Here is a 27,710-nt window from a genome sequence, read left to right on the forward strand (position 1 = left end):
TCACCCAAATGTAAAGCTTAAGGCCTTACAAGGAAGCAATCTTTTTAAGGCTTTGTTGTTATCATCATTTTGCATTTAGATTTATCAGTTCAAACATGTCCCTTTTTTCATCTTTTGGTTCAGATTTTCTTTCCCTTCTTTAAGGCAATACTCTAATAAGGAGACTATTCAAGTCTCTGCACGGTGCAGATAATTAAGCAATCTTGCAATTTTTTTCAAAAGCGTTTTCTTTTTTGCATAATTTTCTCTCCATGGTAATTTCAAAGTGTCCTCAGATCACAACGAGGAAAAAAAAAAGTCAATTAAGTTTCCCAATATGGAAGCCCAGCATGCTGAGCCTTATTCCAAACTCTCCATTTATTTTTTTCTTTTGTCCCTCTCTGTATACCATATAATATTTTCCTGGTGACAGTGATTCCAATGGAACACAGAAGGCCATGGCTGTTCTTGTCATCACTTTCAGAAGTTAGAGGTATCTTAGTCTCCATTTGGAGCCACCTGTGGATGTCATACATGAATTTATCTTAACCCTTTGGTAGGCTGTTTGTTTCTAGTTTTAGCTTGTGACACCTTTTGAGATTATGTTCTATGTTCTGTACGAGAGAAAAATCATTTATCTTTTTACAGATAGAGTAAATAGCCAGGGAAAGAAAAAATCCAGGGCCTGGTTTACTGCCCTGGAGAGTCAGACCTGAATCTGACCTTGAAACAGGAGATTCCGGGCAGCAGGGATATTGTTCTATAATTTTTGGTTCAGTTACCTTCCCCTTCCAGAGCAGAATCCGTGTCTTTGTATTCTCAGCATCCAAACAGTAGCTGCATATAGATGACCCACAAGAACTGTGGGTTTTTTTGTTAAAAAAAATTGTTAAAAAAAAATGGATGGATGCCTACCTTGAAGAACTGATGGGGAACATAAGTGAGTCCATTTCACTACTTTATAATTTTGGCAAGAACACCGTACATTTCTCTACTAAATACCCAGCTCTGAAATTTCCCACAGAGCTCTTAGTTGATAAATATTGATTCCATTTCAGAAGTTGCCTCTTTGTAATTTACTTTTAAAATATACTTATTATTTTGCATGTATCCTTTGGCCTCAATTAAAAATTGAAGTAGAAATATTTTAGCTGAGAATATAAGAAAATGTAAGAATGCAGTGAATTTCTAGAAATAAAGGACTGACTGTAAGAAATATATCATTTTAATTACTGGACATGTTAAAAAATTACTGGACATGTTATAGATAGGAATGAACAAGGGACTGACACAGAGAACATAAAGAAAAAGTTGAATGGGGAAAAAAAGACAAAAATAAAAAAATAAAAAGTTGAATGAGTTGGAACAGCAGGAGGGGAGGGTCTGGTAGAGGAAAAAGTTCTATAATGATCTGTATAGACGCCTAACTTTGGAGAAGGCAGTTAAACTATGGTTTCCAAATTCTTAATAAACAAAATGAGAACAGTAGTATCTACTTTAGCAGACACACAAATTAGAGCAAGGATCCAAATTAGATGTTGTTTAAGAATTAGGTGATTAGCTTCCCCATGTTTCTCACGGGCAAGAGCTCTGTTTTATTTATCTTTGTACCCAGAGTCCCTAACACAGTGCCCACCTGGCATGTAAATAAATGGAAGCTGTTTTAATCATTAGGCAATAGATTGTCAAGTAGAGATCAGAGGAGTGCACAAAACAAAAGGCAAATTTTGCAAGGTAAATGAGTCTGTGTGCATGCACACGCGGAGGTGCGTGCCTGGGTAGTAATTTGTGCAGAAGAAAAACAAAGACAATGAAATTGGGACAAGTCGGAGTGGGATGGTTAGTGGTATCAGAAAGAGACACAGCCACAGGATTTGTGACATTGTCATTAAAGACACTGTAAAGGAAAAGACAGATTCTCCTTAAAAGAAGAAGATTGGAAAAACAAAGGAAAGACATTTCCTTCCCCTTCTTCTCACCTTTTGTCTTCATTTATCCAGTTTATCTTCTCTCCCATCGTTCCATCTCTTGAGTGATACTCTTCCCAATGACTTTGTTCCACACTGAGTATTACCTTCTCTCACCTTCTAAATACATTTTTTAAAAATTATTTCCACCCTCCACCAGAGCATGTACTCATTTGCCATTTCATCACTATTTTGTCTTTCCCAGATTTCATGTCAGAGACTGCTAAGTGTCCATTAAAATCCATTCTCCTTTTCTTCCATGATTTCTAGACTCCTTTGCAGTTAGGTAGCTAAATGACTATATTCTTTCTGGTGGAAATGATATATGCCACTGCTGGGCTAGACTAGCAAAACCTCCAGAGACCTTCGATGCAATCCCCCACTCCCCAAAGGTTGATTGGTGTCAAAGATGACCAGAACAACTAGTTGAAGACAGCAGAGCTTCCATCAGCTTGGTTTCCTGAAGAACTGCATGGAGTAGAGGCCTTCCACCATCACAGAACAATCAACAATAAACAGCTACCTGAGGAAGAAATAGAATTCTATTATTTTTGAGACATAACACTCTGATTTGTTTGTGATAGCCCACCATAACTAATACAGACAGGTGTATCTCTTCTCTCCAAGTGATTACATCTCTTAACTATATCACCCTCCCCAGCACTAAGTTCATCTTAGTAATAATAAACATTTCATTTTTTTCTTCTTTTATTAACTTGTGAAGCTAAAATTAAATAAAACAGAGGAAAAATATCACAGCTACAAATCTGGGATGGAGAGTAGAAATGATAACAAAGTGGAGAATGTGCAGGAAAGGTATACTTCTCTGGAAAGGTAAAATCTAGGATATTAAAAATATCATTGCTGCTGTTGTTTAAATTACATTCCTGTGCTATCCATAACTGCTAATAGAGATTCCAAAGATACAAAGTTTTATGTGAAAGCCTAAAGCTCCTTTAAGAGAAAAATTATATTTTCTTTTGTTAAGATATTTGTTATCAGACTCTTTAAAAATGAAATACTGGAAATCACAGAGCTGAAGAACTGTGAATCCAATGCAAACCACTAAGCTGGATTTATTTTAGTGCCACTATGTAGGCCAGAGGCTTTTGTGCATTTTGATTTCTGTTATTATCTTGATGGTCCTCGTTTCTAGTACTTTGTGTGTCAGTGATTTAATCTGGATTTTTGCTTATAAGTATCATTCAATTAAGAAATATTAAGAAGATCTATTCATTCTCAAATCCTTGGGAAAAAATGATTAAGATCTCTGTAAACAAAATAATAATTACCAGCAAAAGAACTTTAAAAATCCACTGAAAAGCAATTGGTAACAACTCCTAACAATGAAATTTTTAGTTTTCAAATAGGTCTTTAGTCTGTTTCGCCTAGAATGGAAATGCTTAATATTCCCCAGCCTACTGCCTAGGATTGTTAGGTTGAGAGATACGTCCTCTGAAAACAAGTAGAATGGAGAGTCCTGAATAGGGACTGTAGTGCTTTTGACAACTTATTGATTCAGTAGGTCCTTATTCAGTTTCTCACAGACATTGGATAGACTGTCCTGGTAATACACTGGCACGGGTGCCAATAAAGAGGCAACTAAAAATAATCACAATAACAAAAGTCTGAGGAACAAAGAGATTTGCTTCTTATCCACAGTATGGGCAAAAGGAGGTCAAGACAGAGGTAGAAGTGCAATATTAGGCTCCAAGGTATTTAGAATATTTCTACCAAAAGATTAGAAATGGAAAAAGTTACATCTGTTGATCTGTCACAATGAAAGGATCCATTTATCCAAGGCACATTTAAAGGCGTGGTATACTGCTCCACCTAAATCTAGCAAATTCGATGAACTCATGCAATTGTTGAAGGTGAATTTTTCACCAGCACCACCTCACAAAGATTGTCAACAACATGGAGAAAGCATTTTTTTTATTATACATGTTCCAGAATTACCTTCTTCATCCCAGCAATCAGATTTAGGAAATTTCTCTGATGATGCATGTCAAGATTACCTACTACGTTATGGAGCTCATAGTGGAGTCCTTGTACTTCTTAAATGTGTTATTAGAAAGATGTATCTAGTCTGGTATTAGGACACTATTCCAGGTTCTATCTGTTCAAAAAACATTTTTTAAGGGGCATGAACCCAACGTGGGGCTTAAACTCACAACCCTGAGATCAAAACTTAAGCTGAGATCAAGAGTCAGAAGCTCAACCAACTGAGCCGCTCATACACTCCATGACCTTGTACTTCTTAACTAAATTTGATTTGTCCTTTTAGTAGATCAACAAAATACATCATCAACTGAAACTACGTCATAGCATAGCACAAAGCTTAAGAAACACCTTCCATTGTAAATACCAAGCAAAATACAAAGTATGAGTTGGTAGACTCTAGAGAACATTCAACTCAATTCCATAGATTTCAATTCTATATGCTTTGTTCCTCTGGGATTTTCTTTTTGTTCTCACAAGTTTATTGATAACTGCAAAGTTTCTCAATAACTATTTGGGTTTGAATCCCAGCTTGCCTTTTACTAGCTCTGGGACCTCAGCCAATTTATTCAACCTTTTCATACCTTAGTTTCCTACTTGTAAAATGAATTAATATACGTGCAATACTGTTTGACATATAATAATAGCTCAATAAACCACACCAATGACTCCCAAAATAGAACTTCTATTCCACACTCTGTCCTTTTGAGGCAATTGCTCTAGCTAATCACAGGGACACTTAAAAGAATCTATGGGCAGTTTAAGTTCCACATGTCCCCAAATCAACTTTTCATATTCTTACTGAAAACAAGTTCTATTGTGTCTATTTTTTACTTTCTGAATTTGCTATAATTCTAAAATCCAAGGGAATTGGAATTTAAAGTTATATCCCCAACTTTGATTTGATTGCCACATAATTTTCTAACTCCTAATCAGAAGTAAGATTAGAGAGTTAGATCACAGATCTAAAATCCTGGCACATAATTCTCTGCATAGAAAATTGCATGGAAAACTTATAATTTCATGTCTGGGGGGGGAAAAAAAGATGGCTTTTCCTGATCCTATTCCAGAAATTTCATTATTTTTTGTACCACTGTTTATTTCTTAGCAAATAATGTTTACATTCATTTATATGCCCTAAAACACAAATAAGTATGGTTGCTAAATAATATTATGCCATTAAATTTCTTGTTTAATGCTTCTTCATATTGCTTGTTAGAAGTTAATGAACAGTATATGCAATTAGAAAGAAATAAACACCAAATCCTCCATGAGCCACAGAAATAAATCAGTATGTCTTAATCTCAGAATGAGAAACAAAGATATTTCTTCCTCAGACCAAACAAAGCAGAGATTTTCAAACTGAAGGAGAGCCATAGAAAAGTTCGACCCCAAATATGGTAAGCTTGGACTAGATAGCTGAGCCTGAGCATTAATAAAAGATTAGAATCTCACATTTGAAAAAAAGTATGAAAAGTTTTTGCTAGTGTGCTGGGAGCCAATAAAGGCACAAATATCCTTCTCTGGTTTTAGAAAAATGTATATGTTCTAGATGCTAGGTTGGAATTCAACTATAATGGTGTTTTATTATGAAAACAGATGATTTGTCTTTGACATTTTTAGAGTCCACCCATATTCACTCAGATGCTGCTCCTGTAGTAATTCCAGGAAGAGCCAAGTCTCCTTGGAAAACTGTTCTGGTCAGTAAGTCCTAGCCAAGTGCTCAGTAAGGTACTCAAGGACATTCCAAAGCTCAGGACTCTAAGTCTGGATAGGCCTCTCTGGCCTGGGTGTCAAACTAGAACCTAAACATGCCTCCTACAAGACTATGAAGAGCAAGGTGAACCTTGAGGAACCAGTCACCAAGTGGAAACCCTATTCTAGCTTCTCCACTGCCTTTCCCACTTCCTGCCAAATAACCAAATGAGTTTGGCTCTAGATGGAATCTCACCTTTGCCTCTTTTTCCTTTGGAGCTAATTAACATTTATATGTTTTTTTTGTTTGTTTTGTTTTGTTTTGTTTTACCATAAATAAATTTACTTCTTTCTTAAGGCTCATTTGGAAAAGTCAAAATCTAGCCAAGGAATCAACATATGGTAGGAGTTGTTTTCTCAATTTCCATGGCAGAAGGTCATACAAGGAGAATTGTTATGAGCTGCAACTAATTATTCAGGTACAAGGTTAAAGAGAGGGAGGCTAGATTCATTTTTTTCTCTTTGGACCTCAAGTGTAGTTAGTGAGTTAATTCTACTTTTCTATTTATTGCACTATGATTACAGCTTCATGCAAGGTCTCATATTTTTTTCCTCTTCATCTCCTATTCACATTTCTATTTTCCTTCTTTGTTAGAGGTACCCACTTTATTTTGCTTTATTTGTGTCAGATATGTATGGATCTCTAAAAAATCATTGCCAAGTACTGAATTGTGTCACCACCACTCCCACAACAGGTCGAGGGGCAAAGCTGTTTTCTCCACCATTTCAAAGAGTGGGGCCATCTTTCCCACTTCAGGGGGCCAGCATGATCCTGCCCAGTGTGTTGGGGGTGAGGGTCTTACAAAATATTGAACCAAATGAGCTCAATAGTTGCCTTGTTACATTTTGAACTTTTTGGAATGTGTTATCCCTTCCTCCCATCTGATTTCTCCTTTTTGGCATGGGAATATCTATTCTATGCCCATCTACCATCGTATTTCGGAAGCACATAATATATCTGGTTTCACCATTCACAGGAATTTTGCCTCAGAATGAGTCATACCTCAAGTTTCAGCCATATCTTATTTAGATGATATTTAGATAAGACTTCAGACTTTAGGCTTTAGGGTTGATGCCAGAATGAATTAAGATGGGGGGCAGGGGAGGCTACTGGGATGGAATGGATTTTTTTTGTTTTGTTTTGTAAAAAGGACATGAATTTGCATTGGGGAGCTTGGGGTGAAATGCTACGGACTAAATTTTGTTCCTCCAAAATTCATATGTTAGAGCCCTAAACCCCAGTGTACCTAGAGATAGGATCTTTAGGAGGTAATTACTATTAAATGAGGTCATGGTGGTGGGGCCCTAATCCAATAAGACTGTAGTCTTTTAAGAGGAAGAACCTTTGCCTCTGCCTCTGTCTTCCTCTCTCCCATATAAGAAGGCAACCACCTGCCGCTAGAAAGAAGGCTCTCACCAGAACCCAACCATGTTACCACCCTGATGTTGGACTTCCAGCCTCTAGAACTGTGAGAAAATCCACTTCTGTTGTCTAAGCCTCCAGGCTATGGTATTTTGTTATGGCAGTCTGTATTGACAAATATAATCATAGTATTATTTTGTGTCCCTGCACATTTTAATCTATATAAATGGTAGTGTACTATTGCTTAAATTGTTTCTTTTTCACCCAACTCTGTTTACAGATGTATCCATGTTGCTGTATATATATTTAAGTCATTACATCTGACTGCAGTGGAGTGTTCCAATGTATGCTTCCAATGTATCCTTTATCTACTTTCTAGTAACAGACTCTGGGTTGCTGCTACCTACAACAAACAGGATGGGTTCAATATTCTACTAATACATGACCCCTAATAGGTTTCTATAAACACAGAGTCATGTACATTTTGGCTCAAATAGTATACACAGATCAAATTTCCCTCCATACTGCTAGATTGCCTTTTCAAATGGTTGCACCAGCATGTGCTTCCTTGGATAGTATTAAGAGTCTCTATTCTTGCCAACATTTGGTATATATAACCTTGTACTTTTTGCCAATCTGGTGTGTATAATTCAGGAAGTTTTTAGTTGTAATTATCATTTATCTGATTATTACTGACATTGACATCTTTTCTTATGTATGTTACTCATTGGGGTTTCCTCTTCTGTGACTTGCTTATTCATATCTTTTTTTTTTTTAAAGATTTTATTTATTCATGAGAAACACATAGAGAGGCAGAGACCCAGGCAAAAGGAGAAGCAGGCTCCTGAGGGAAGCCTGATGCAGGACTCGATCCCAGGACCCCAGGATCATGACCTGAGCCAAAGGCAGATGCTCAACCACTGAGCCACCCCGGTGCTCCAATCTTCAGTCCATTCAAACTTTATTTTTATAGACAGTATGAGTTAGGAATCCAAATTTATTTTTCTCTACCTAGTGAGACTTTAGTTCCCTAATACTATCTACTAATAATCCATGCCCTTCTCCATGTTTCTCATATACTGACTCTATCATGCCAATTTCCCATTCACAAGGGAGATGTTCGGAGTTCCCTTTCTGTTTCATTGATATAGTGTATGTTTCTGTGGCAAACCTCATTTTTATTATTGATTGCTCATGTACTATAAAGTATTCCCTCTTTTTTTATAAATTTATATTTTTGTGTACTTTTATTTTTCCATATAATTTTTAATCAATTTGTCAAAAGCTCTTTAAAAATCCTCAGATAATTTATTAAATATACATTGAGTACATACCTAATTTAAAGGCAGCTGACACTTTTAAAATCTTAAATTTCCTCATAGATGAATTCGATGTAGTCTACTATTTAGCACTCTTTTCCTTTGTAACTTTAAATAGTTTTAAAATATTCTCCATAGGGCAGCCCCAGTGGCTCAGCGGTTTAGCGCCACCTTCAGCCCAGGGCATGATCCTGGAGACCCAAGATCGAGTCCCATGTCGGGATCCCTGAATGGAGCCTGCTTCTCCCTCTGCCTGTGTCTCTGCTTCTCTCTGTCTGCGTCTCTCATGAATAAATAAATTTAAAAATATATATTCTCCATAAAGATCTTGTGCATTCTTTTTTTTTTCTTTTTTCTTTTCTTTTTTTTTTTAGAGAAAGAGAGAGTATGTGCAAATGCAAGTAGAAAGGAGGGGAAGGAAGGGCAGAGGGAGGGGAGAGAGAGAATCTTTTTAAATTTTTAAAAACACTTTATTTAAATTCAATTTGCCAACATATAGTATAACATCCGATGCTCATCCCATCAAGTGCCCTCCTTAGTGCCCATTTCCCAGTCATCCCATATGTCCACCCTCCTCCCCTTCTGCAATCTGTTGTTTGTTTCCCAGAGTTAGGAGTCTCTCATGGTTTGTCTTCCTCTCTAATTTTTCCCCACTCAGTTTCCCTTTCCCTTAGAGTCTCTTTCACTATTTTTTATATTCCACATATGAGTGAAACTATATGATAATTGTCTTTCTCCGATTAACTTATTCCACTCAGCGTAATATCCTCCAGTTCCACCCACGTGGAAGCAAATGGTAGGTATATGTCCTTTCTGATGGCTAATACTCCATTGTATATCTATACCACATCTTCTTAATCCATTCATCTGTCGAAGGACATTGTGGCTCCTTCCACAGTTTGGCTATTGTGGACATTGCTGCTATAAACATTGGGGTGCAAGTGTCCCATCGTTTCCCTACATCTGTAATACCCAGTAGTGCAATTGCTGAGTCATAGAGTAGCTCTATTTTTAACTTCTTGAGGAAACTCCACACTCTTTTCCAGAGTGGCTGTACCAGCTTGCATTCCCACTAACAGTGCAAGAGGGTTCCACTTAGGAGAGAGAGAATCTTAAGCAGGTTCCATACCCACTGCAAGCCAGACAGGGGGCTCCATCTCATGACCCTGAGATCGTGACCTGAACCGAAATTAAGAGTTGGTTTCTTAATCAACTGAACTACCCAGACACCCTAAGAGCTTGTACATTCCTTATCTTATCAATTCTTGGATACTTTAAATATCTTTTACTGATATATCTTATTTGCTTTTATATTATCTAGTTAATTATTTCTATTGTAGAGGAACATTTTAATTTTAAATTTGATCTTGTATCAAACTTGCAGAACTCTTATCCATTCCAATAGTTTATCTATTGATTCTATTAGGTTTTCTCTATTGATGAGGGTATCATCTGCAATCAATGGCAGTTTCAACTTTTCTGTTTAATCTTTATACATTCTTTTTTTTTTTTTTTTTTTTTTTTGTCTTAATGCACCATCCAGGACCATAACAGATGACTGAATCTGCTTCATCTATCAATTGGCTTGAATGTTTGGCCATACTAATCAGTTCTTTCACATTTTGTTTACTTTTATGTGATTTATTTTACATTTCTGAGGTAAGTATAATAAAAAGTCTAATTACTGTTGGTAATTTATCTACTTTAAGCAAGCTTTGCTGTTGCTGTCCATATTTTAAGTGTATAAGTTGTTTGGTATATATCGTTCTCAGTTCAGTACCTACCTAATCTATTATTCCCCTTACCAAAATATACCTTTTTGTCTTTTATGATTTTTTTTACTTATGTGCTAAAAATTTACTATGAAATTCTTTGAATATTTGGAAGAATTCATTTTTAAAATGACATAAACTTATTTGTATGCATAATTTCATTTCTTTGATATTTATTGAACCATTCGAGTTTTTTGTTTCTTCTTAAATTAGTTTCAGTAAGTTGTATTTTTACTTAAGAAACTATTTATTTCAAATTACTTTTACATTTTTCCCCATAATTGTATTAATATTCTGCAGTATTTTTTAAAGATTTTATTTATTTATCCAACCCAGAGAGAGAGCACAAGCAAGGGGAGCTGCAGAGAGAGAGAGAAGCAAGCTTCCCACTGAGTAGGGAGCCCGACATGAGGCTTGATCCCAGGACCCTGGGATAACGATCTGAGTCAAAGGCAGAAGCCTAACTGACTGAGCCCCCAGGTACCCCAATATTCTTTAGTATTCTTATAACTTACGTTGCATATAGGTCCTCATTTTTGTTCCTAATCTTGCTTTTATTTCTTCTCCTTTTCTTGATGGACTTCAAAGCCTTATCAATTTTATTAGTCTTTTTGATTTGTTATTACTGACTTCTGTATCTAGTTTTCTATTAGTTATTACCCGCTTTTATTTTTATTATTTCTATACTTCACATTCTCAGGTTTACTGTGTTTTCTTTCTATCCAAAGCAATTTTATACAGAAAAGAAAAAAATTAGAGGATTTATATTATCCGACTTCAGGACTTACTCTAAAGCTATGACATATATATTTTGATAGAACAAAATTGACACTTCTAAAATAGACTATACAACTAATCGAAGCCTAAGTATCTGTCCTTCAAGAAGGGAATGACAGAGTAGTGACTGGAGAAGGCCATAGGATCAAGAGAGGTTTCTTTTCTTTCTTTTCTCCCCCAGCTTTGCTGAAGTATGAATGACTAATAAAATTGCAAAATGTTTAAAGTATACAATATGATGAATATATATATACATATATATGTATGTGTACATATATGTATGTGTATATATACACATATATATATGTGAAAAGATTACCTTCACTGAGTTAATTAACACACCCATCACCTCATATTTCTGCCTTATTTATTTGTTTATTTATTTAGGTAGAACATTTAAATTCTACTCTCTAAGAAAATTTCAATTATACAGTATAGTGTTACTATGGTCACCATGTTATACATTAGATCTTCAGACTTTATTTATCTTACTCTTCTTATAACTAAAAGTTTACATCCTTTTCCAATCTCTCTCTATTTCCCCACCTCCCAGGGGCACCTGGGTAGCCTCAGTTGGTTAAGCATCCAACTCTTGATTTCTACTCAATCGTGATCTCAGGATTGTGAGACTGAGTGCCACATCAGGCTCTCTGCTGGATATGGAGCCTGCTTAAGGTTCTCTCTGCCCTTCCTCCACACTCTCTAAAAAAAAAAACAAAAGACAGCCTATTTCCTCACCCCCCAACCATGGCAACCACTTTTCTACTCTCCATACCTATATAAGTCTGACTTCTTTTTTTAATATATATATTTTACATATAAGAGATACTATGCAATATTTATCTTTCATTTTCTGGTTTATTTTACTTATAATGTTCTCCAGGTTTATCCAGGTTGTCACAAATGACAGGATTTTCTTCTTTCTTTTTTTTTTTTTTTGATTTTCTTCTTTCTTAAGGCCAAATAATAATCCAGTGTGTTTGTGTATGTATGTGTGTATGTGTATATATTATGGACATTTACGATGTTTCTATACCTTGGCTATTGTGAACAATGCTGCTATTAACACGAGAATACAGATCTCTCTTTGAGATAAAAAATGCCCATGTCCTAATCCCCAAAATCTGTGAATATGTTATTTTACATGGCAAGGAGGAATTAAGGTAGCTTATAGAATTAAGGTTACTAATCAACTGACCTTGAGATAGAGAAGATTATCCTGGATGACCTAGGTGAGCTCAGTGGAGTCAAAAGGGTCCTTATAAATAAAAGAGGAAGACAGGAGGCTCAGAATCACAGAGAGATTTCAAGATGCTATACTCTTAGCTCTAAAGATAAAGGAAGGAGTGTAGCTGGTTTCCAGAAGTTGGAAAAGATAACAAAGCACATTGTCCCCTAGAGCCTCCAGAAAGAATACAGCCCTGTTGACACCTTGGTTTTAGCCCAGTAATACTCATTTCAGACTTCTGACCTCCACAACTGCAAGATAATGTGTTCATGTTGTTCTAAGTCACTGAGTTTGTGGTAATTTGTTAGGGCAGCAATAGGAAACTCAATGTAAGGTGAAGGTTCAGTAAACAGTGGCAAAAGTTTAAAATACTGCTTGTGAGGATTAGATGAGGTAACTGATCAAAGTTGGAGGTTTAGAAGGAGTTAAGCAGGTAGACATGGGAGAAAGAATATTCCAAATAAGGAGAAGATCATGAACAAAATCAGGAAAACAGGAAAGCTCAGCATATACAATAATCACAGCCTGAAACTTACAATGTTAAGATAGGAGCCTGGTAAATAATATAATATGTGTATTATATATTATATGTGTAGACACACGTAAATTACTTACATCGTGATCAATGACAGTAATAAAACCAAAACTCAGGGTATATTCCAATGAGTCACTCTTATTTGTAACTCTCCTTTGAAGTATGACCAATCTAGATCTTGCTCAAAACTAAACAGTAGCTTTTAAAAAAAGAGTTTAAATAATTCCCTTTGAAATATAAATTCCTTAAAAACTAATGGTTATAAGGATGGCATGTTCTGAGTTTTCATTTCAACTCCACCATTTATAAGATGTGTGAGCTTCTGCAAGTTATCTCTTAGAACTTCAACAGCCTTATCTAAAATGAGGAGGGTAATTACACTTGCTTCACAGGGGTTTTTGTAAGGTTTAAGTAAGATGATGCACGGAAAGGAAATGTCACAATGCTAGCTACTTTCACTATTGCTATTTTTATTCTTGTGAAGAGTTTCTCCTAGAATGTCTCCTAGAACTCAGGCAGTTAGCTGGTTTGGAATGTTTCTGCAGCAATTTTTTTCTGCCTCTGACTTTGAACAGTAACTGACAATAGACGAATTTGTTTTCGTTATACCTGAACTGAGTAACATAACTGGCACCAAAAACTATGCAAGAAATTGTCATTTTCAAAGGCAACCACAAACAGTGTGGCATCAGAACAGACTAATTAGCTGCAGGAATTATGTAATATAATTCTGAAGGATTTCTTCTTTGGTAGGACAATAAAATTCTTTATTCTCAGGAACTGTGCCAAACAGAGCTACTATTTATAATTTACACAATGACACTGAACTTTATAGATGAAAGTCAATATGTAGTGAGTGAAAGAAATAAGTGTTATGAGAGTGTGCCAGAGCATTAGAGTTACACTTTGTTGTATAAGTTAGTGAAATAACTTTATTCCTTAATAACTCCTTCTACAACAGCCTGGGCTATGTATTCAATCCCTTACCTTAAGCATAACTGAATGAGAAAATATTTCTTGCTTTCTGTTGTAAATGGAAGATAAAGTATCTGAGCTTGATTTAGCCCTTGAGATACCTTTGGCATCCATGGTTGCACAAAGGACATACAGACATGAAATCATCACCAGATAACCCAGAAGTCACAGAAACCTAGGGGAACAGAGGACTTGATAAATTTATACATCTTTATTTATAAATATTTAAAATAATTATTGGCAATATCGATTTTTTGCTAATCAACCTGGAAATGGTTATGTTTGTATGTGTGTATATACACAATAACAACTAAAAAGAGAGAAGAAACAATGTACAATTTAAATTTCTTTTCTTGAATTCTGTAGTTTTTAAGAATGCTTCACTTGTTTTACTACAGACACCATTTGAATCTTTATCTAATAGGTTGTGAAATAGTGTTCAAATATTTAATGAGTAGAGTTAGAGGTTCTGTAGAGATTTTACAGGGAACCTTGTTGGGTTTTCTTCACCAACACTTAAATTACTAGACAGTATGCAGTTTGACTTCAGGGATGATACCTGAATACTGATACTCATGCTTGTGTTTCTAGCCCCTAGCTCAGTGTCTGGCACATCGGATTTGGATGAATGGATACCTGAGTGAATTAGTGAATGACTACTCGCTTGAATCAAGTGATAAAGACAGGACTAATTAAACAAGACGATTGCTTCCTGAGGCTCTTAAAGGCTTAAATAAAAACAATGGTTGCAGGTTATTTAATGAGGAATCTACTTGAAAGATGGTGTTCAGAAGCCCTATAGTTCTGGAGACCAAGCAATATAAGGCAGTAGTGGCTGGATCATCAAGCAGGTTGTCATGCTGCTCATGCAAGCCTTCTTATTGGATGCAAATCTCTAGATAGGTCTTCAAGTCAAAGGGAATATAACATAGAATTTGGTCACTCTCATCCTTTTAGTGTATTCATTTGCTATTTCATTTCTTTCCATGTTTCCTGCCTGACAAGAAAGAAGAATTACCACATCAAAGCCTGCAACTCTCCTGAATCGTGACGAAAATTTGAATTTAGTGTTTGAAGAACATGAGAAAAGAAGAGGAGGAGAATAGTCATGGATTTTTCTGGTCATTAACTGCATTACATGTTGGGCTGGTCACAAAAACCATCTGACCTTTATTTTCCTAATGTGTAACTTGAGAATGTAGAATTAGATATTCATTGAATTCCCTTTAAATTTTATATTCAGTGATTTTAGCTAAATATATGCTATTTGGGGGGTAAATATAAATAGCATGGTAGTTAAGACCTACCTTTATTTCCTCCTCTGCTAATTTGGCAAAAACTTCTCTAAAGTAAAGAGATTTGCTCCCCCTCCCCTTAATTTGCTGATTTATTGTCATCTGTGCATGTAATGGGACTCAGAATGATCAATGGGTCCACAGTTCACCCCAGCCCTCTGCTGGAGACCTGAAACAAAGATGAGAAAGAATGCAGAGGACAAGAGTCTGGTCACCTAACTTCTCCAAGAAAAACAGTAACAGAGGACAAACTAAATCTCCACTGGGCTATGTCTGGTGGGGAGCATCTTACATTGAGGAAGATGGGGTTAAAGCAAGAGTGTAATCAAGAAGATGACCAACAAGACAGATGAAAATGAGGAACGAAAGTGGATTTGCGGAAAGAAATCCACCAGTGAATTTCAGAGAACTGGAGAATTAGAGAAGAAAGAAAGGAGATTGTGGTCAATTTTTCTGTGAACTATATGCTTAAATTTATTTTTTAAGAAAAAAAGCAAATGTTTCATTTCTAAATTTCTTTTTCTTAAAAACAAATGTTTTACATGTTAGAATAGTTTTAGATTTTTAGAACAGTTGCAAAAATAATACCAACAGTTGGCATGTATCCCACACTCAGTTTCTCCTGTTAACATTTGAGATTGCTGTGATACACTTATCACAACTAATGAATCCATATTGATACATTATTATTCGCTAAACCATGTTTTATTAAAATTTCACAAGTTTTTCTGAATAGCCTTCACCTGTTTCAGGACCCCATGCAGGATACATTACACTTAGTTGTCATGTCTCCTTAGACTCTTCTTGGCTGTGATAGTTTCTCAGACTTTCCTCGTTTTTGATGATCTTAACAGTTTTGAGAAGTATTGGTCATGTATTTCATAATGTCTCTCACTTTGGTTTTTTGTCTGATGTTGTTCTCATGATTTCACTGGGATTATAGGTTTTGGAGAGGAAGACCACAGAGGTCAAGTGTCATTCTTATCACATCATATCAAGGGTATATGCTATCAACAGGACTTACTGCTGATGATGTTAACTTTGATGGCCTGGCTGAAGCAACATTTGCTAGATTTCTCCACTGTAAAGTTATTTCCTCCTTTTTTTTCCCCCTGTATTCTTTGGATGCAAGCCACTAAGTGTAGTTCACACATGAGGGGTGAAGAGTTCTATCCCACCTCCTTGAAGGAGCAGTATCTACATAAAATATTTGGACTATTTTATGGGAGATTTGTCTTTTCTCTCCTATGTTAATCATTTAAATTAGTATTTGACCCATTCTTTATTTGGGGTTATAATCCCAAGGTTATGAATTTTGCTGCCTAAAATCCTTTATGTAGTTGAATTTATTTTCTTGAACATACCCCTCTGAGGGACGCATAACTCCTCAGGCTGCTTTTGACATCTTTTCTATGAATCTAAAAGACTGACTTGGGAAAGGCTCCTTCTGTGTCATTACTTTTTACACTCAGGTACATATTATAATATATTTGATTCATAATTCAGGAACCAGGACATTTCTATCATGGTAATAAACCATCGATTTTAGACATTCCATTCAAAGAAATTACATGCAAACGTCATGACCCCTTGACACTGGGAATTTTAGTTGTTAGACCTTACCGTGTAAGGGTGTGATGACCTCAAGGAGAGTGGTTGAGACAAGGCTTGCTAGTGTCCTTGACAGGCTGTAACATAATCAGGACATGATCATTGAGTATATATGTGTGTACTCACCTTTTGTTCCTCTATTATTAGTCTGTTTTAAACATAAATTTAAGATTTGATGCCATTCCAATAACCTTGAAACTTATTTCAAAAGACAGCAAATAAAATATCTTGAAAAATGCATATTAAGATGGCTGTTTTTAAAGTGTGTCAGCAATACCAAATGTACAACTTAAAATTACACATCCCCATGATTTTTTCAATATCATTGACTATACTCCCTATGCTGTACTTTTTACCATCATAAGTTTATTCATTTTATAACTAGAACTTTGTACCTCTTAATCTTCTTCACCTATTTTGCCTATCTCCACTTGATATTATTTTTAGTTGTTGTATCCATCAAGGTATGTTAACTGCTATAATAAATAACCTCATTTCAGTAGGTCAACACAATAAAGGTCTATTTCTCAGCCAAGTGAAGTCTGATATAGATACTTCTGATCAGGGAGCTCTCTGTATGACTCTCCATCCAGTCCCATGAGTGGGAAAGAGAGAGCATACACTCGATCACATGCAATGTTTTAGGGGCAGGGCCTGGGAGTAGCCTATATTACTTCCACCTCTGCCTCCTTTCCATTGGCCAGTAATCAGTCCCACAGTCCCACAGAGGTGCAGAGAGGACTGGAAAATCCAGTCCCAGGGATAAACAGATTTTTGAACACAGAGCATTGTGCCTGCCAAAGCTGCTTAAACTATTTTCCTGAAACGAAGGTAGATTTCAACATAATTCTTTTTTCCTTCATAATTTTTCTTACTACTCACTCTTTTTTTTTTTTTTTTTTTTTTTTTAAGATTCTCTTCTTTTACTTCATGATTTGGTATCCTCTGTGACTCTATCCTTAATCAAGAGCATCTCTTCCCAGCCTGTGCTCTCCCTCAGTAATCTTGTTCATTTCCCTGGCTTCAACTGCTGGGGATTCCCACCTTCATTTCTACCATCCATATTTCTCCTTTGATCTGCTGGTTTGTATTTTCAAATGCTGACTAGGCCCATGTAGATGGCTCAGAGGCTCTCAAACTGAGCATATCCCAGGATAACTTTATTATCTTCCTCCTAAATTATATTCTTGTTTATCTCTTTTTGCTATTTCTGGGAATAGACCAATTTCAAAGTGGTTTCTCACGCGATAAACAGGGATCATTCTAGGTTTTTTTTTTACTTCCTTTTCATAACACATCTGATTTTTATGTTCTTTAATCTTTATGCCCTAGGTAGTTCTTTAAATTTCTCTTTTGTCCATAATCACTGCTAAGTGCTTAAATTTAGGGTTTATTGTCTCTCATCCAGACTGTTGTAATCACCACCTAACCATTATTACTCTCTTAAAAACCATCTCCTGATGTCAGCCTCCATTTGGCCACCAAAATCATATTTTTAGATATAGACCTGATCAGCCCACTCCTGACCTAAAATCTTTCACTGTCTCCCATCTGATAAAAGCTATTAATCTTCTCTCAAAAGAAAAAATGAGACATGTGACAAATGGCCAGCCTTCCCCATATTTCCAACCCCCTCCTCACTTCCCAGCATGACTATTCTCACCTCATCAACAACCAGGACAGTAAGGGAAAATGTCAGTAAAGCTAACTCGGGATGTAAATGGTAGAAAGTAAAAACAAGCTAAATATCGTTTAGGGCAAACCACTGATGAGATGCCATGAAAACCAATTATGAACTCCCGACCCAAAGGGCCACTAGCAGTGCTAAAGTTGAAGTTCAGCCATAAAAACAACACTTGAGGTCAGCCAGTACCAAAGCATGCTGTTAATGAAAAAAGCCTGAGGCAAGTGGCTCCAGGAAATTTGGGCATCCACAGCTAGTCTTTATTGGTTGATTACTGGGCTAGTGTATGTTTGAGGGAGAGACTGGGAAAAGAAAAAAAAAAAAAAAGAATGATCCCAAAGCAGTATGTTAGGTAGATTGAATTTAAATTCAACTCTAAGTGAAATGAATCGAAGCAAAATCAATATTATATATTCCTAATGCGCAGAAAATACAAAATATAAATTAGCTTGAAGAACTCTTCCCTTTGAAATGGAATGGGGCACAGATATAATTTGAAAGGAGACTTCTAAAAAAATGAGACTTCTGTTTAGAAATGAAAAGTCAAATAATTCTCATCATTTTTATATTTGCTACTCTTTTATAGTGTGGATAAAGGACCTTAAGTAACAAGGTTAGAAACCTACCCATACTATGAACTAGCTTTCAGTTCCATTTACTAGAACACTATATTCCTGTCTAGAGGTTGAAATCTTATAAACAACAGATTTCTCACAGAGAAATTGAAGATCAAAGTATTAGAAATGTTTAGTGAGGGTCTGCTTCATGATTTGTACATGGTCATCTTCTTTCTGTACCGTCACATGACAGAAGGGGCATTGGAGCTGTCTCGGGTCTTTTACAAGAGCACTAATCTCTTTCATGAGGGTTTTACCCTTATGACCTAGTCATCTCCAAAAGGCCGCATCTTCAAGTACCATCACACTGAGGCTTAGAATTTCAACATATAAATTTGGAAGTGCAATAAACATTCAGTTTAAAACGTATACCATTGGACAGAGCTTAGACACAAGACCACACATACCTACAAATGAAGATGTGAAATGGGATCCTATTATTTAAAGAAAAATTGATATGAGGGTGTACTTAGTGATAATATCACATTCTAATGTTTTACTCTGTTCCCTATAGCTGTTACCGAGTATGTTCTCCTTTCTCTACATTTCCTTAAAATTAGAGAATACCAGATAATTCATTTCTGTAATGCAACTACTGTATATGATGATCCTGTTATACTATGGTTTATGTGTTTCTTCCATTAACTTTCTATTAGTTAAGGTTCTCCAGAGAAACAGAACCAACAAGATATAAATAGATGATAGATGATGATAGATGATAGATAGATAGATAGATAGATAGATAGATAGATAATTTATTTTAAGAAATTGGCTCACATGATTGTGGCAGCTAGCAAGGATAGGCCAGAGGCTAGAGACCCAGGAAGAGCTGATGTTGCAATTCAAGTCTGAAAGCCATCTGCCGGCAGAATTTTCTCTTCCTTGTGGAGGTCAATCTTTTGGTCTATTCAGGCGTTCAACTGATTAGATGAGGTCCAGCCACATTATAGAGGGCAGTCTATTTCACTACAAGTTCACCAATTTAGATGTTAATCTTACCCAAAAGCACTCTCACCTAAAGATTTAGAATCATGTCTGAGCACACATCTGGATACTATGGACCAGCCAAGCTGACACATGAACAACCATTACAAACAGGATACAAACTTTTTAAGAGAATAGGATGTAAACTCTTAAAAAATTAAATATTGAGAATAATCCATTGGTACACACTTTAATACAATATATAAGACATATAATGACAAATAAAATTGACAAAGAAATTAGAAAAGTCAGATCAAAAGACTTTCCAAAAATATATAACAGCAAGCTCCGAATACAAATCCGAATTTCTGGCGGCACACCTGAGAGCTAATTCTTCTTTTCACTTAAACTCATCTCCTCAAACCAATTCTCTGTGCATAATACCATAGCCATTATTTCTAACTTTAGTTGTAAAAAATCATTTTCTCAGATAAAATAAATATTACTCATTAAAAATGTGTGTATCTTTCAGTATTTGAAATATTCTTGGTATTCCAAATTTATTCTTTCATTCTATAATCTAATATTGATTTAGGTCATTTAATACCTATTTTGCATAAAGCAAGATGAAGCAAGAATTAAGATAAAGTTATCACCTTCAATAAACAAAATTTGAAGAGAGATAAGATCTTTGCAAAAATATTTTTGTTAACACTTTACTTATTTATTTAGAGAGAGAGTGTGAGCTAGGGGAGGAGCAGAGGGAGAGGGAGACAGAGACTCTGAAGCAGACTCTGCACTGAGCGTGGAGCTGGTCGTGGAGTCCATCTCACAACCTCGAGATGATGACCTGAGGCAAAATCAAGAGTCAGATGCTTAACCAACTGAGCCACCCAGGCACCCCTGAAAAAGTATTTTTAATGTAACAAATGTGATGTTATAACATAAGACAAATTCTTTGAAAGTTCAGAATAAATTTTGAGTATCTGAACATTTTCAAACCTACATTACTGATATTACTTTGTAAAGCAAGCTTAGAATAATACAAAGGTGATTATATCTTTTTTTTTTATAATACCACTAATTACTTCCTCAGCTGAAGTTCTATATCTGCCTTTAGAAACTAAACTTGCTTTGAATTCTATGAGTTTCTTCAGGTTTATTCAGTCCAAAGTGGCCAGTCCTACTTTCAGATTCCAAGTGAAGAAAACCAGGAAGTTTGAAGAGACCGCTGGTTATAATTGCTCCATGGTAGCCACATCACATAGCTACCGTGCACTGGATGCCCAAAGGATGCTTGTCCACTTGTAATGAATTATTTGCTGGTCCTTGCTGCATTTCTTTTAGGTCATGATCAAATATTCAGTCCCTACATCTAAAACATGACCCCAACATGTTTCTGGCTTGACCAAAAGTAGTTTCTACCATGTCCACATTTTGTGGATATGTGCCCCTAAATGCAAACTTCAGTGTCAAAAACTGAGATAACAGTTTTGCACATTTCTCAGGAGAGTTTGGAGTCCTTCCTGCCAGCAGACTTCAGTTAGCATCAACTTTGTCTAATGAAGATATTCTAATAGCATTGAAAGTCAAAAGAGATGGGGTCAGGTTCTCCATTCTTCGCTCTCAGAAATCTCTTTGGCTCTTATGTAAATTTTCCTACCTCTTCCCCAAACATGCACTCTGCCTACCAAAAGGTATTGTGGGGAGCTGTTTTAATTTAGCTACAAGTATCATTACACATAGTTATTATCTTCCCTAACATGTGAATGTGTCTTAAAATTACTTTGCACTTTGTGTTTGCTCTCTGGAAAGAAATGGGCAAAAGACATGAACAGAAATTTCACAGAGGAAGACATAGACATGGCCAACAAGCACATGAGAAAATGATCTGCATCACTTGCCATCAGGGAAATACAAATCAAAACCACAATGAGATACCACCTCACACCAGTGAGAATGGTGAAAATTAACAAGACAGGAAACAATAAATATTAGAGAGGATGTGGAGAAAGGGGAACCCTCTGCACTGTTGGTGGGAATGTGAACTGGTGCAGCCACTCTGGAAAACTGTGTGGAGGTTCCTCAAAGAGTTAAAAATAGATCTGCCGTATGACCCAGCAATTGCACTGCTGGGGATTTACCCCAAAGATACAAATGCAGTGAAATGCCGGGATACCTGCACCCCAATGTTTCTAGCAGCAATGTCCACAATGGCCAAACTGTGGAAGGAGCCTCGGTGTCCATCAAAAGATGAATGGATAAAGAAGATGTGGTCTATGTATACAATGGAATATTACTCAGCCATTAGAAACGACAAATACCCACCCTTTGCTTCGACGTTGATGGACCTGGAGGGTATTATTGCTGAGTGAAGGTACCACGTTCAAGGCAGAGCCTGGCCAGTGTACAGCAGGTGCTCAACAAATAATATTTGGTGAATTGATGCAAAGGAAAGGAAATAGGACCCAGAACCAAGATGGTTAGGTTGAAACACAAGCAAAAACACTCTCCGTAGACCTTGGCACGTTGCTTACTTTCTGAGCTCATTTTCCCCACACTGTCAAAGAAACAGGGTAAGCACCAGTAATTCTTTTAGTTGGGCATCAAAGAGAATCAGATGATGGGGCCCTGGGGTGGCTCAGTGGCTACCAGGTCCTGGTTTCAGCTCTGGTCACGGTCTCAGGTCATAAGATGAAGCCCGGCCGCAGGCTCCATGCTGGGCATGCAGCCTGCTTAACACTCTGTCCCTCTGCCCAGCCCTCACACTCCCTAAATGGATGGATGATAGATGATAGATAGATAGATAGATAGATAGATAGATAGATAGATAGATAGATAATGGATAGATAGATAATAGATGATAGATAGATGATAGGTAAAAAATAAGATCCTTTTTTACAAAATCTTTTAAAGAGAATCAGATGAAACAGAAACAGTGGTGCTTCTCAACTGTGGGCTTTATACCACATCTACTCGTTAATCAATTTTGTTTTGACGTTTTAAGTCATATATAAGGAAAAGTTGCAAGTGTTTTATATACAAACTGTATGTACTTAAGACGCGGCCTGTCTTAAATAACAAGGCATCTGGCTGAAACCTCTTTTACCTTAACACTCTAGGCAAAAGTTGTACCAAAGAATTAACCCCTCCAAAGAATTAGAACAGAGATATTTTGTGAAGAATAAAACTTACGAATGATAAGAAACAAAACAAAAAAACCAAAGTTGTACTCTGATATTACCTAGATTGTTAACTTAGGATATATGGTCTCCTTAAGACCATATTAGATCTTGGGTATGAGGGTTGCTATGAAATTGGTGTGATATACATCTCAGTTTAAAGTCACTCAACTGGGCAACCTGGGTGGCTCAGCGGTTTAGCGCAGCCTTCAGCCCAGGGTGTGATCCTGGAGTCCCGGGATCGAGTCCCACATCGGGCTCTCTGCATGGAGCCTGCTTCTCCCTCTGCCTGTGTCTCTGCCCCTCTCTTTCTCTCTCTCTCTCTCTCTCTGTCTCTTATGAATAAGTAAATAAATACATAATAAATAAATAAATAAATAAATAAATAAATAAATAAATGATAAAGTCACTCAACTAAGCAATTTGCCGAGAATGGAATGGAAGCTCAGAGAAGCTTTCTTTCAGAAAGGCAAATGAAGCTAATGTCTTTGTATAGCAGAAGGGAAAAATGTGATTGTTAAGTTAGGTGTCTGTTGCCTGGCCGAAGCACATCATATCTATACTTTCTCTCCATCAACAGCAGCCTTGTAAATCAGAAGGATAATTTTCTACTTCATTTAAGGGAAGGTAAGAAACTGGGTACCTGGAACTTAGTGAGAAAACTAAGTAGTGAAGAAGCTGAAGACAAAAGACTGTAACAATAAGGAAGTTAAATTTTGTAGTAGTAGTAAGTGACTACTTAGTGAAGCCATTAAAAATCTCAGTACGGTGGAAAAACCCCCAAAAAAGTCTTTGATCAAGTTGAGGATGAGCAGTTCTTTCCAGATTAGAAAGAGATTGGAGCTGAAGTTGACTTGACAACAGCTAAGGATCATTAACAAAGGTACAGAAATGTCTTTGAGTTTAATCTTGCTTTCAATTTGTCATTTACTTTATTTATTTTTTTCTTTTTTTTTGTCATTTACTTTAAAAGTAATAATTGTATTTCATCATTCTGTCCAATGTTTATGCTTTACTATGTTAGTAAGATTACATTTTAATGCATTAATATTAAAGTGTACACCCCTACAACATAATTGAGGCACTACCCAGCACTTTGTGGTAACATATTTGATTGAAAATCATCCAGAATAAACGAGCTAACTTTTGATGACTGGTCTTTCAAACCCATAATGGATCCTGTGAAGAGGCAGCTAATGTCATGCAGATTAAAGGTGGAAAGAATTCCAAACTCTATCAGAGATTTATGTTATGTTTGCAATGTAAATTTTTTTCCTGTTTATCATATAAATATTGTTACAGGCAGGAAAACAAACACATAAATAACACATACTTTATTTTTTAAAAATTGATATCTGGATAATTGTTTAGGTTTCTGTAGCAAGCCCATATTTTTGAAACATATATTTATCTGCTTAGTATATTTTGTGTTCCTGATAAAAACTGCATTTTGTTTTGCATTTGCACACTGAATTATCAGACCTTGGTTTGTGACCATTAGTAATTCTGGGTTGCGTTGACTTAATGGAATCGAAGTATGTGGCATTACTGAGGGATTAATGGCCAGCTAAGACAAGCCATGGTATAATGATCCACAGGAATTATCTTTACCAAGGTTATTATTGCTTTCTAGTGCTGAAATTCAGAGTAAGAAAGGTGAAATAAAACAAGACGGTTTCAATTATTACAGACACAACAAGGGATTATTTCTAGGAAATGAATGAGACAGATAAGTCAATTTGAATGATAAATAATATTCTCAGTGCTCCTTTTATGTGAAAATTTTGTAGCATCAGTTCTTCCCACACCAAAGTATTTACTTCACTAATTCTCTGGAGAAATATGAGTTGAAATAAAGGAACTAAAGTACTTAACTCAAGTATTGTGATACTTGAGGAATTGGTCAAGTCATACTTCTGTACTAAATAGACTTCCATACAAACACATCTTTTAATATAGTACACATGAGAAAAAATAATTATTTTGTTTTTATTTATTTTTTATTTTATTGATTATTTTCCCTAAATCTGTGTCTCTTAGGTACTTAAATGTAGTGTTAGAGATTCAATAATGACATTTAATATCCCAAAATATCAAACATCACATTTTTGGCTTTGTTGGAACTATTTGGGATGACCCAAACATCCATTTGCTTGTGATTGGAATTCAGTCAATTTAGTGTGGAAATAGTGGTTAACTTTTAAGAATAGTTTTATTCATAGATATTGAGGAATGATTTGTAACCTATTTGTCATGGTTTGGATGATGAAATCTTCCACACCATAGCTCAGGGCAAGGGGAATAATAAAAAGATCTCTGGTTGGTGCCTGCTCAGCTTCACCAGACAATTGAAACGTAGGCCATAAGCTGGAGAAAAGGCACATGTGATTCTCTGGATCCCAGCAAGTCTACAATCAACCAGCAAGGAAAATGTAGGGAAGCAGAATTTTCCCTGAAGTGCACAGGCAGCAGCAGATTTGGTTTATAGTAAGATCCTTTTAGGGGCGAAACTGGCCTGTGTAACCACCTGTCGTCTCCTTTGAATGACATGTGTGCTAGTTTTCAACAGCTTTAAGCCCAAGAGTAAGAGCTTGCAAAGTTTGTTTTTTTTTTCATTTAAAATACATACTTAAATAAATATTGTATACTTAAATACAGATGTATATACGTATGTACATGTATATATTATATATTTTTAGATAAATGTGCATATATACATATGCATATATATTTCCAACTCCGAGAGTGGCATAAATTTACAAAGAGATTTTCACCGTGGTTCTACATTAGTGGAGGAATCCATCTTATTACTATCAAAGAAAGAGTTAATGGAATCTTTTCCTGCAAAGTTTTTTAAAGTAACTTATACGTCAGAGGTGAAAAATCAGACAATCAGAGGCTATCCCAAGCAAGACTATGTCACCTTTGATATCTTGATGAACAGTGCTTACCTTCTCCTTTGTTTTTATCTTCCTATCTCATGTATCTTTTCTTTTTTTTCTCTAAAGATTTATTTATTTAATTGAGACAGAGAGAGAGAGAGAGAGAGAGAGCAGGGGGGAGGGCAGAGGAAGAGGGAGAGTCCCAAGCAAACTCCACTCTGAGGACAAGGCCCGAAATCATGACCCCAGCCAAAACCAAGAGTCAAAGCCCAACTCATGTCTCTTTTCTATAAACTTACCATAAAAATAAAAACTTCAATGCACTCTTCTGTACTATGCTATGTGACGATGTGCTGGGGCTCTGCAAATCCTGTGTTCCCTTTGCCCTCTGCCTCCCTATTGGTTTCCACCAATCATGGCTACTAAAGAAATACTAGAAGACATGTCCTTCCTGCTCTCTTCCTGTTCTTATCACTGTTGTTTTAGCAATGGCCCTCCAGCCTGAGATGGACAACTGGTCTCTCGGTTTCCTGCTTTATTTCAGCATTCTTAGAACTAACTTGAATGGTTCACTTTTAGAGATATAGGTACCAGCACCACATGAGAGATCCTCCCAGAACCTGATGGGTAGCAGCCACCCCTACTTTCCCCTACTTTCCTCTGCCTCCCCCGGCTCCGGTCCTGAGTTTCAGCTTCTGGGGCCATAAAGATAGGATTTTGTGAGAGACTAGATGTAGGGGAGAGATGCAATCGGACAAGCTTAAGAGTCTGGTCTGGAGAATTGGTGGCTTCCTGCAGTCATTCCTTCTTTGTTACTTCAGTGTCACTCTTTGGTTTTTCATTTCTCTGATGCCTGTATAACTAACCACCTCCTCATGTTAAATTCTCATTGTTGAAATGCCCATGTTTCTGTTTTCCTGGCTGGACCCTTACTTATAAACCAGTTACCTAGAAAACCATTGTCTTTCAGTGCCTCAAAGAATCAGATGAACCAGCTTTAACCGCGTAGACTTAATTAGATTCCTCAAATATGTAGGCACAGTATATTAGGAAAATTATGAGGCAGAAAATCCAGGGATGGCTGTCAAGGAACTATCTCCTTATTTGATCACTGAGTTCTAGCCACATTGGTCATATTGCAGTTTCTCAGATGCTTCATACTTTCCTGGGTTGAGAGTCCCCACACATGCTGTTCCCTTTGCCTTCCAGACTCTCTCATTCCTTGTACTCTTCCTGACATTAACCTGATTCATATCTATCCCTTTTTCTAATTTAAAGTCATTTATCATTTCCTTAGGAGGGCCTTCCCAAGCCCTCCAGAGGAAGTCAGAAGACATGCTCCTAGCATCCTGTACTTCTTAAAAGAGTAGAATTTAAAGAAATCATTGAGTAATTACTTGCTAAGGACAAGAATGTAAGTTCAACAGGGCAGAAACCAGATGTGTAGAATATTGTCTATTTTATAACTATTTCTCTGGTTCTTTTAACTACAGAAGAGTTAAGTAACAATAAGGATACAAAAAAATAGAAATTATTGGACACCAGCAGTGTGCTGGGCATTGTATTAAACATGCTCCTTGTATTACTTCATTAAGCTATCCCAACAGCCTCAAAATATGAATATTATTACCACAGTGAACAGAGAAGGAGCCTAAGGCATAGAAATGTTAAGTGGCTCGAACAAGATAGTACAGCGACAGAGCCAGAGTTCCAGACACTCTTACTTCAGAGCTTATACCTGGAATACATGATGAATGAAAGAACAAAGCTGATTGTTTAATTGCAAAGACAAAGCTTATGCTTAACAGAGAGGCAACACAGGTTAAGTTGGAAAGCAAAACAGT

The 27,710-nt window shown here is 36.4% G+C and overlaps 1 long non-coding RNA gene across 3 annotated transcripts in view; it reads right to left on the reverse strand.

Moving 5' to 3' along the window:
• LOC144316232 (uncharacterized) overlaps positions 1-27,710 on the reverse strand; it is a 192,005-nt gene that overhangs the window by 45,930 nt on the left and 118,365 nt on the right. For 2 of the 3 annotated variants that reach the window (XR_013382086.1, XR_013382085.1), the window contains exons 16-17: positions 16,590-16,654; positions 1,959-2,469 (exon numbers count right to left, since the gene is read on the reverse strand). This is a non-coding gene — a long non-coding RNA (uncharacterized LOC144316232). Of the gene's footprint in view, positions 1-1,958; positions 2,470-13,696; positions 13,847-16,589; positions 16,655-27,710 lie in introns of those variants that run through there. The other variant, XR_013382087.1, reaches the window with a different exon arrangement.

This window comes from Canis aureus, chromosome 6 (genome assembly GCF_053574225.1).
Source record: "Canis aureus isolate CA01 chromosome 6, VMU_Caureus_v.1.0, whole genome shotgun sequence".
Lineage (NCBI taxonomy): Eukaryota > Metazoa > Chordata > Mammalia > Carnivora > Canidae > Canis > Canis aureus.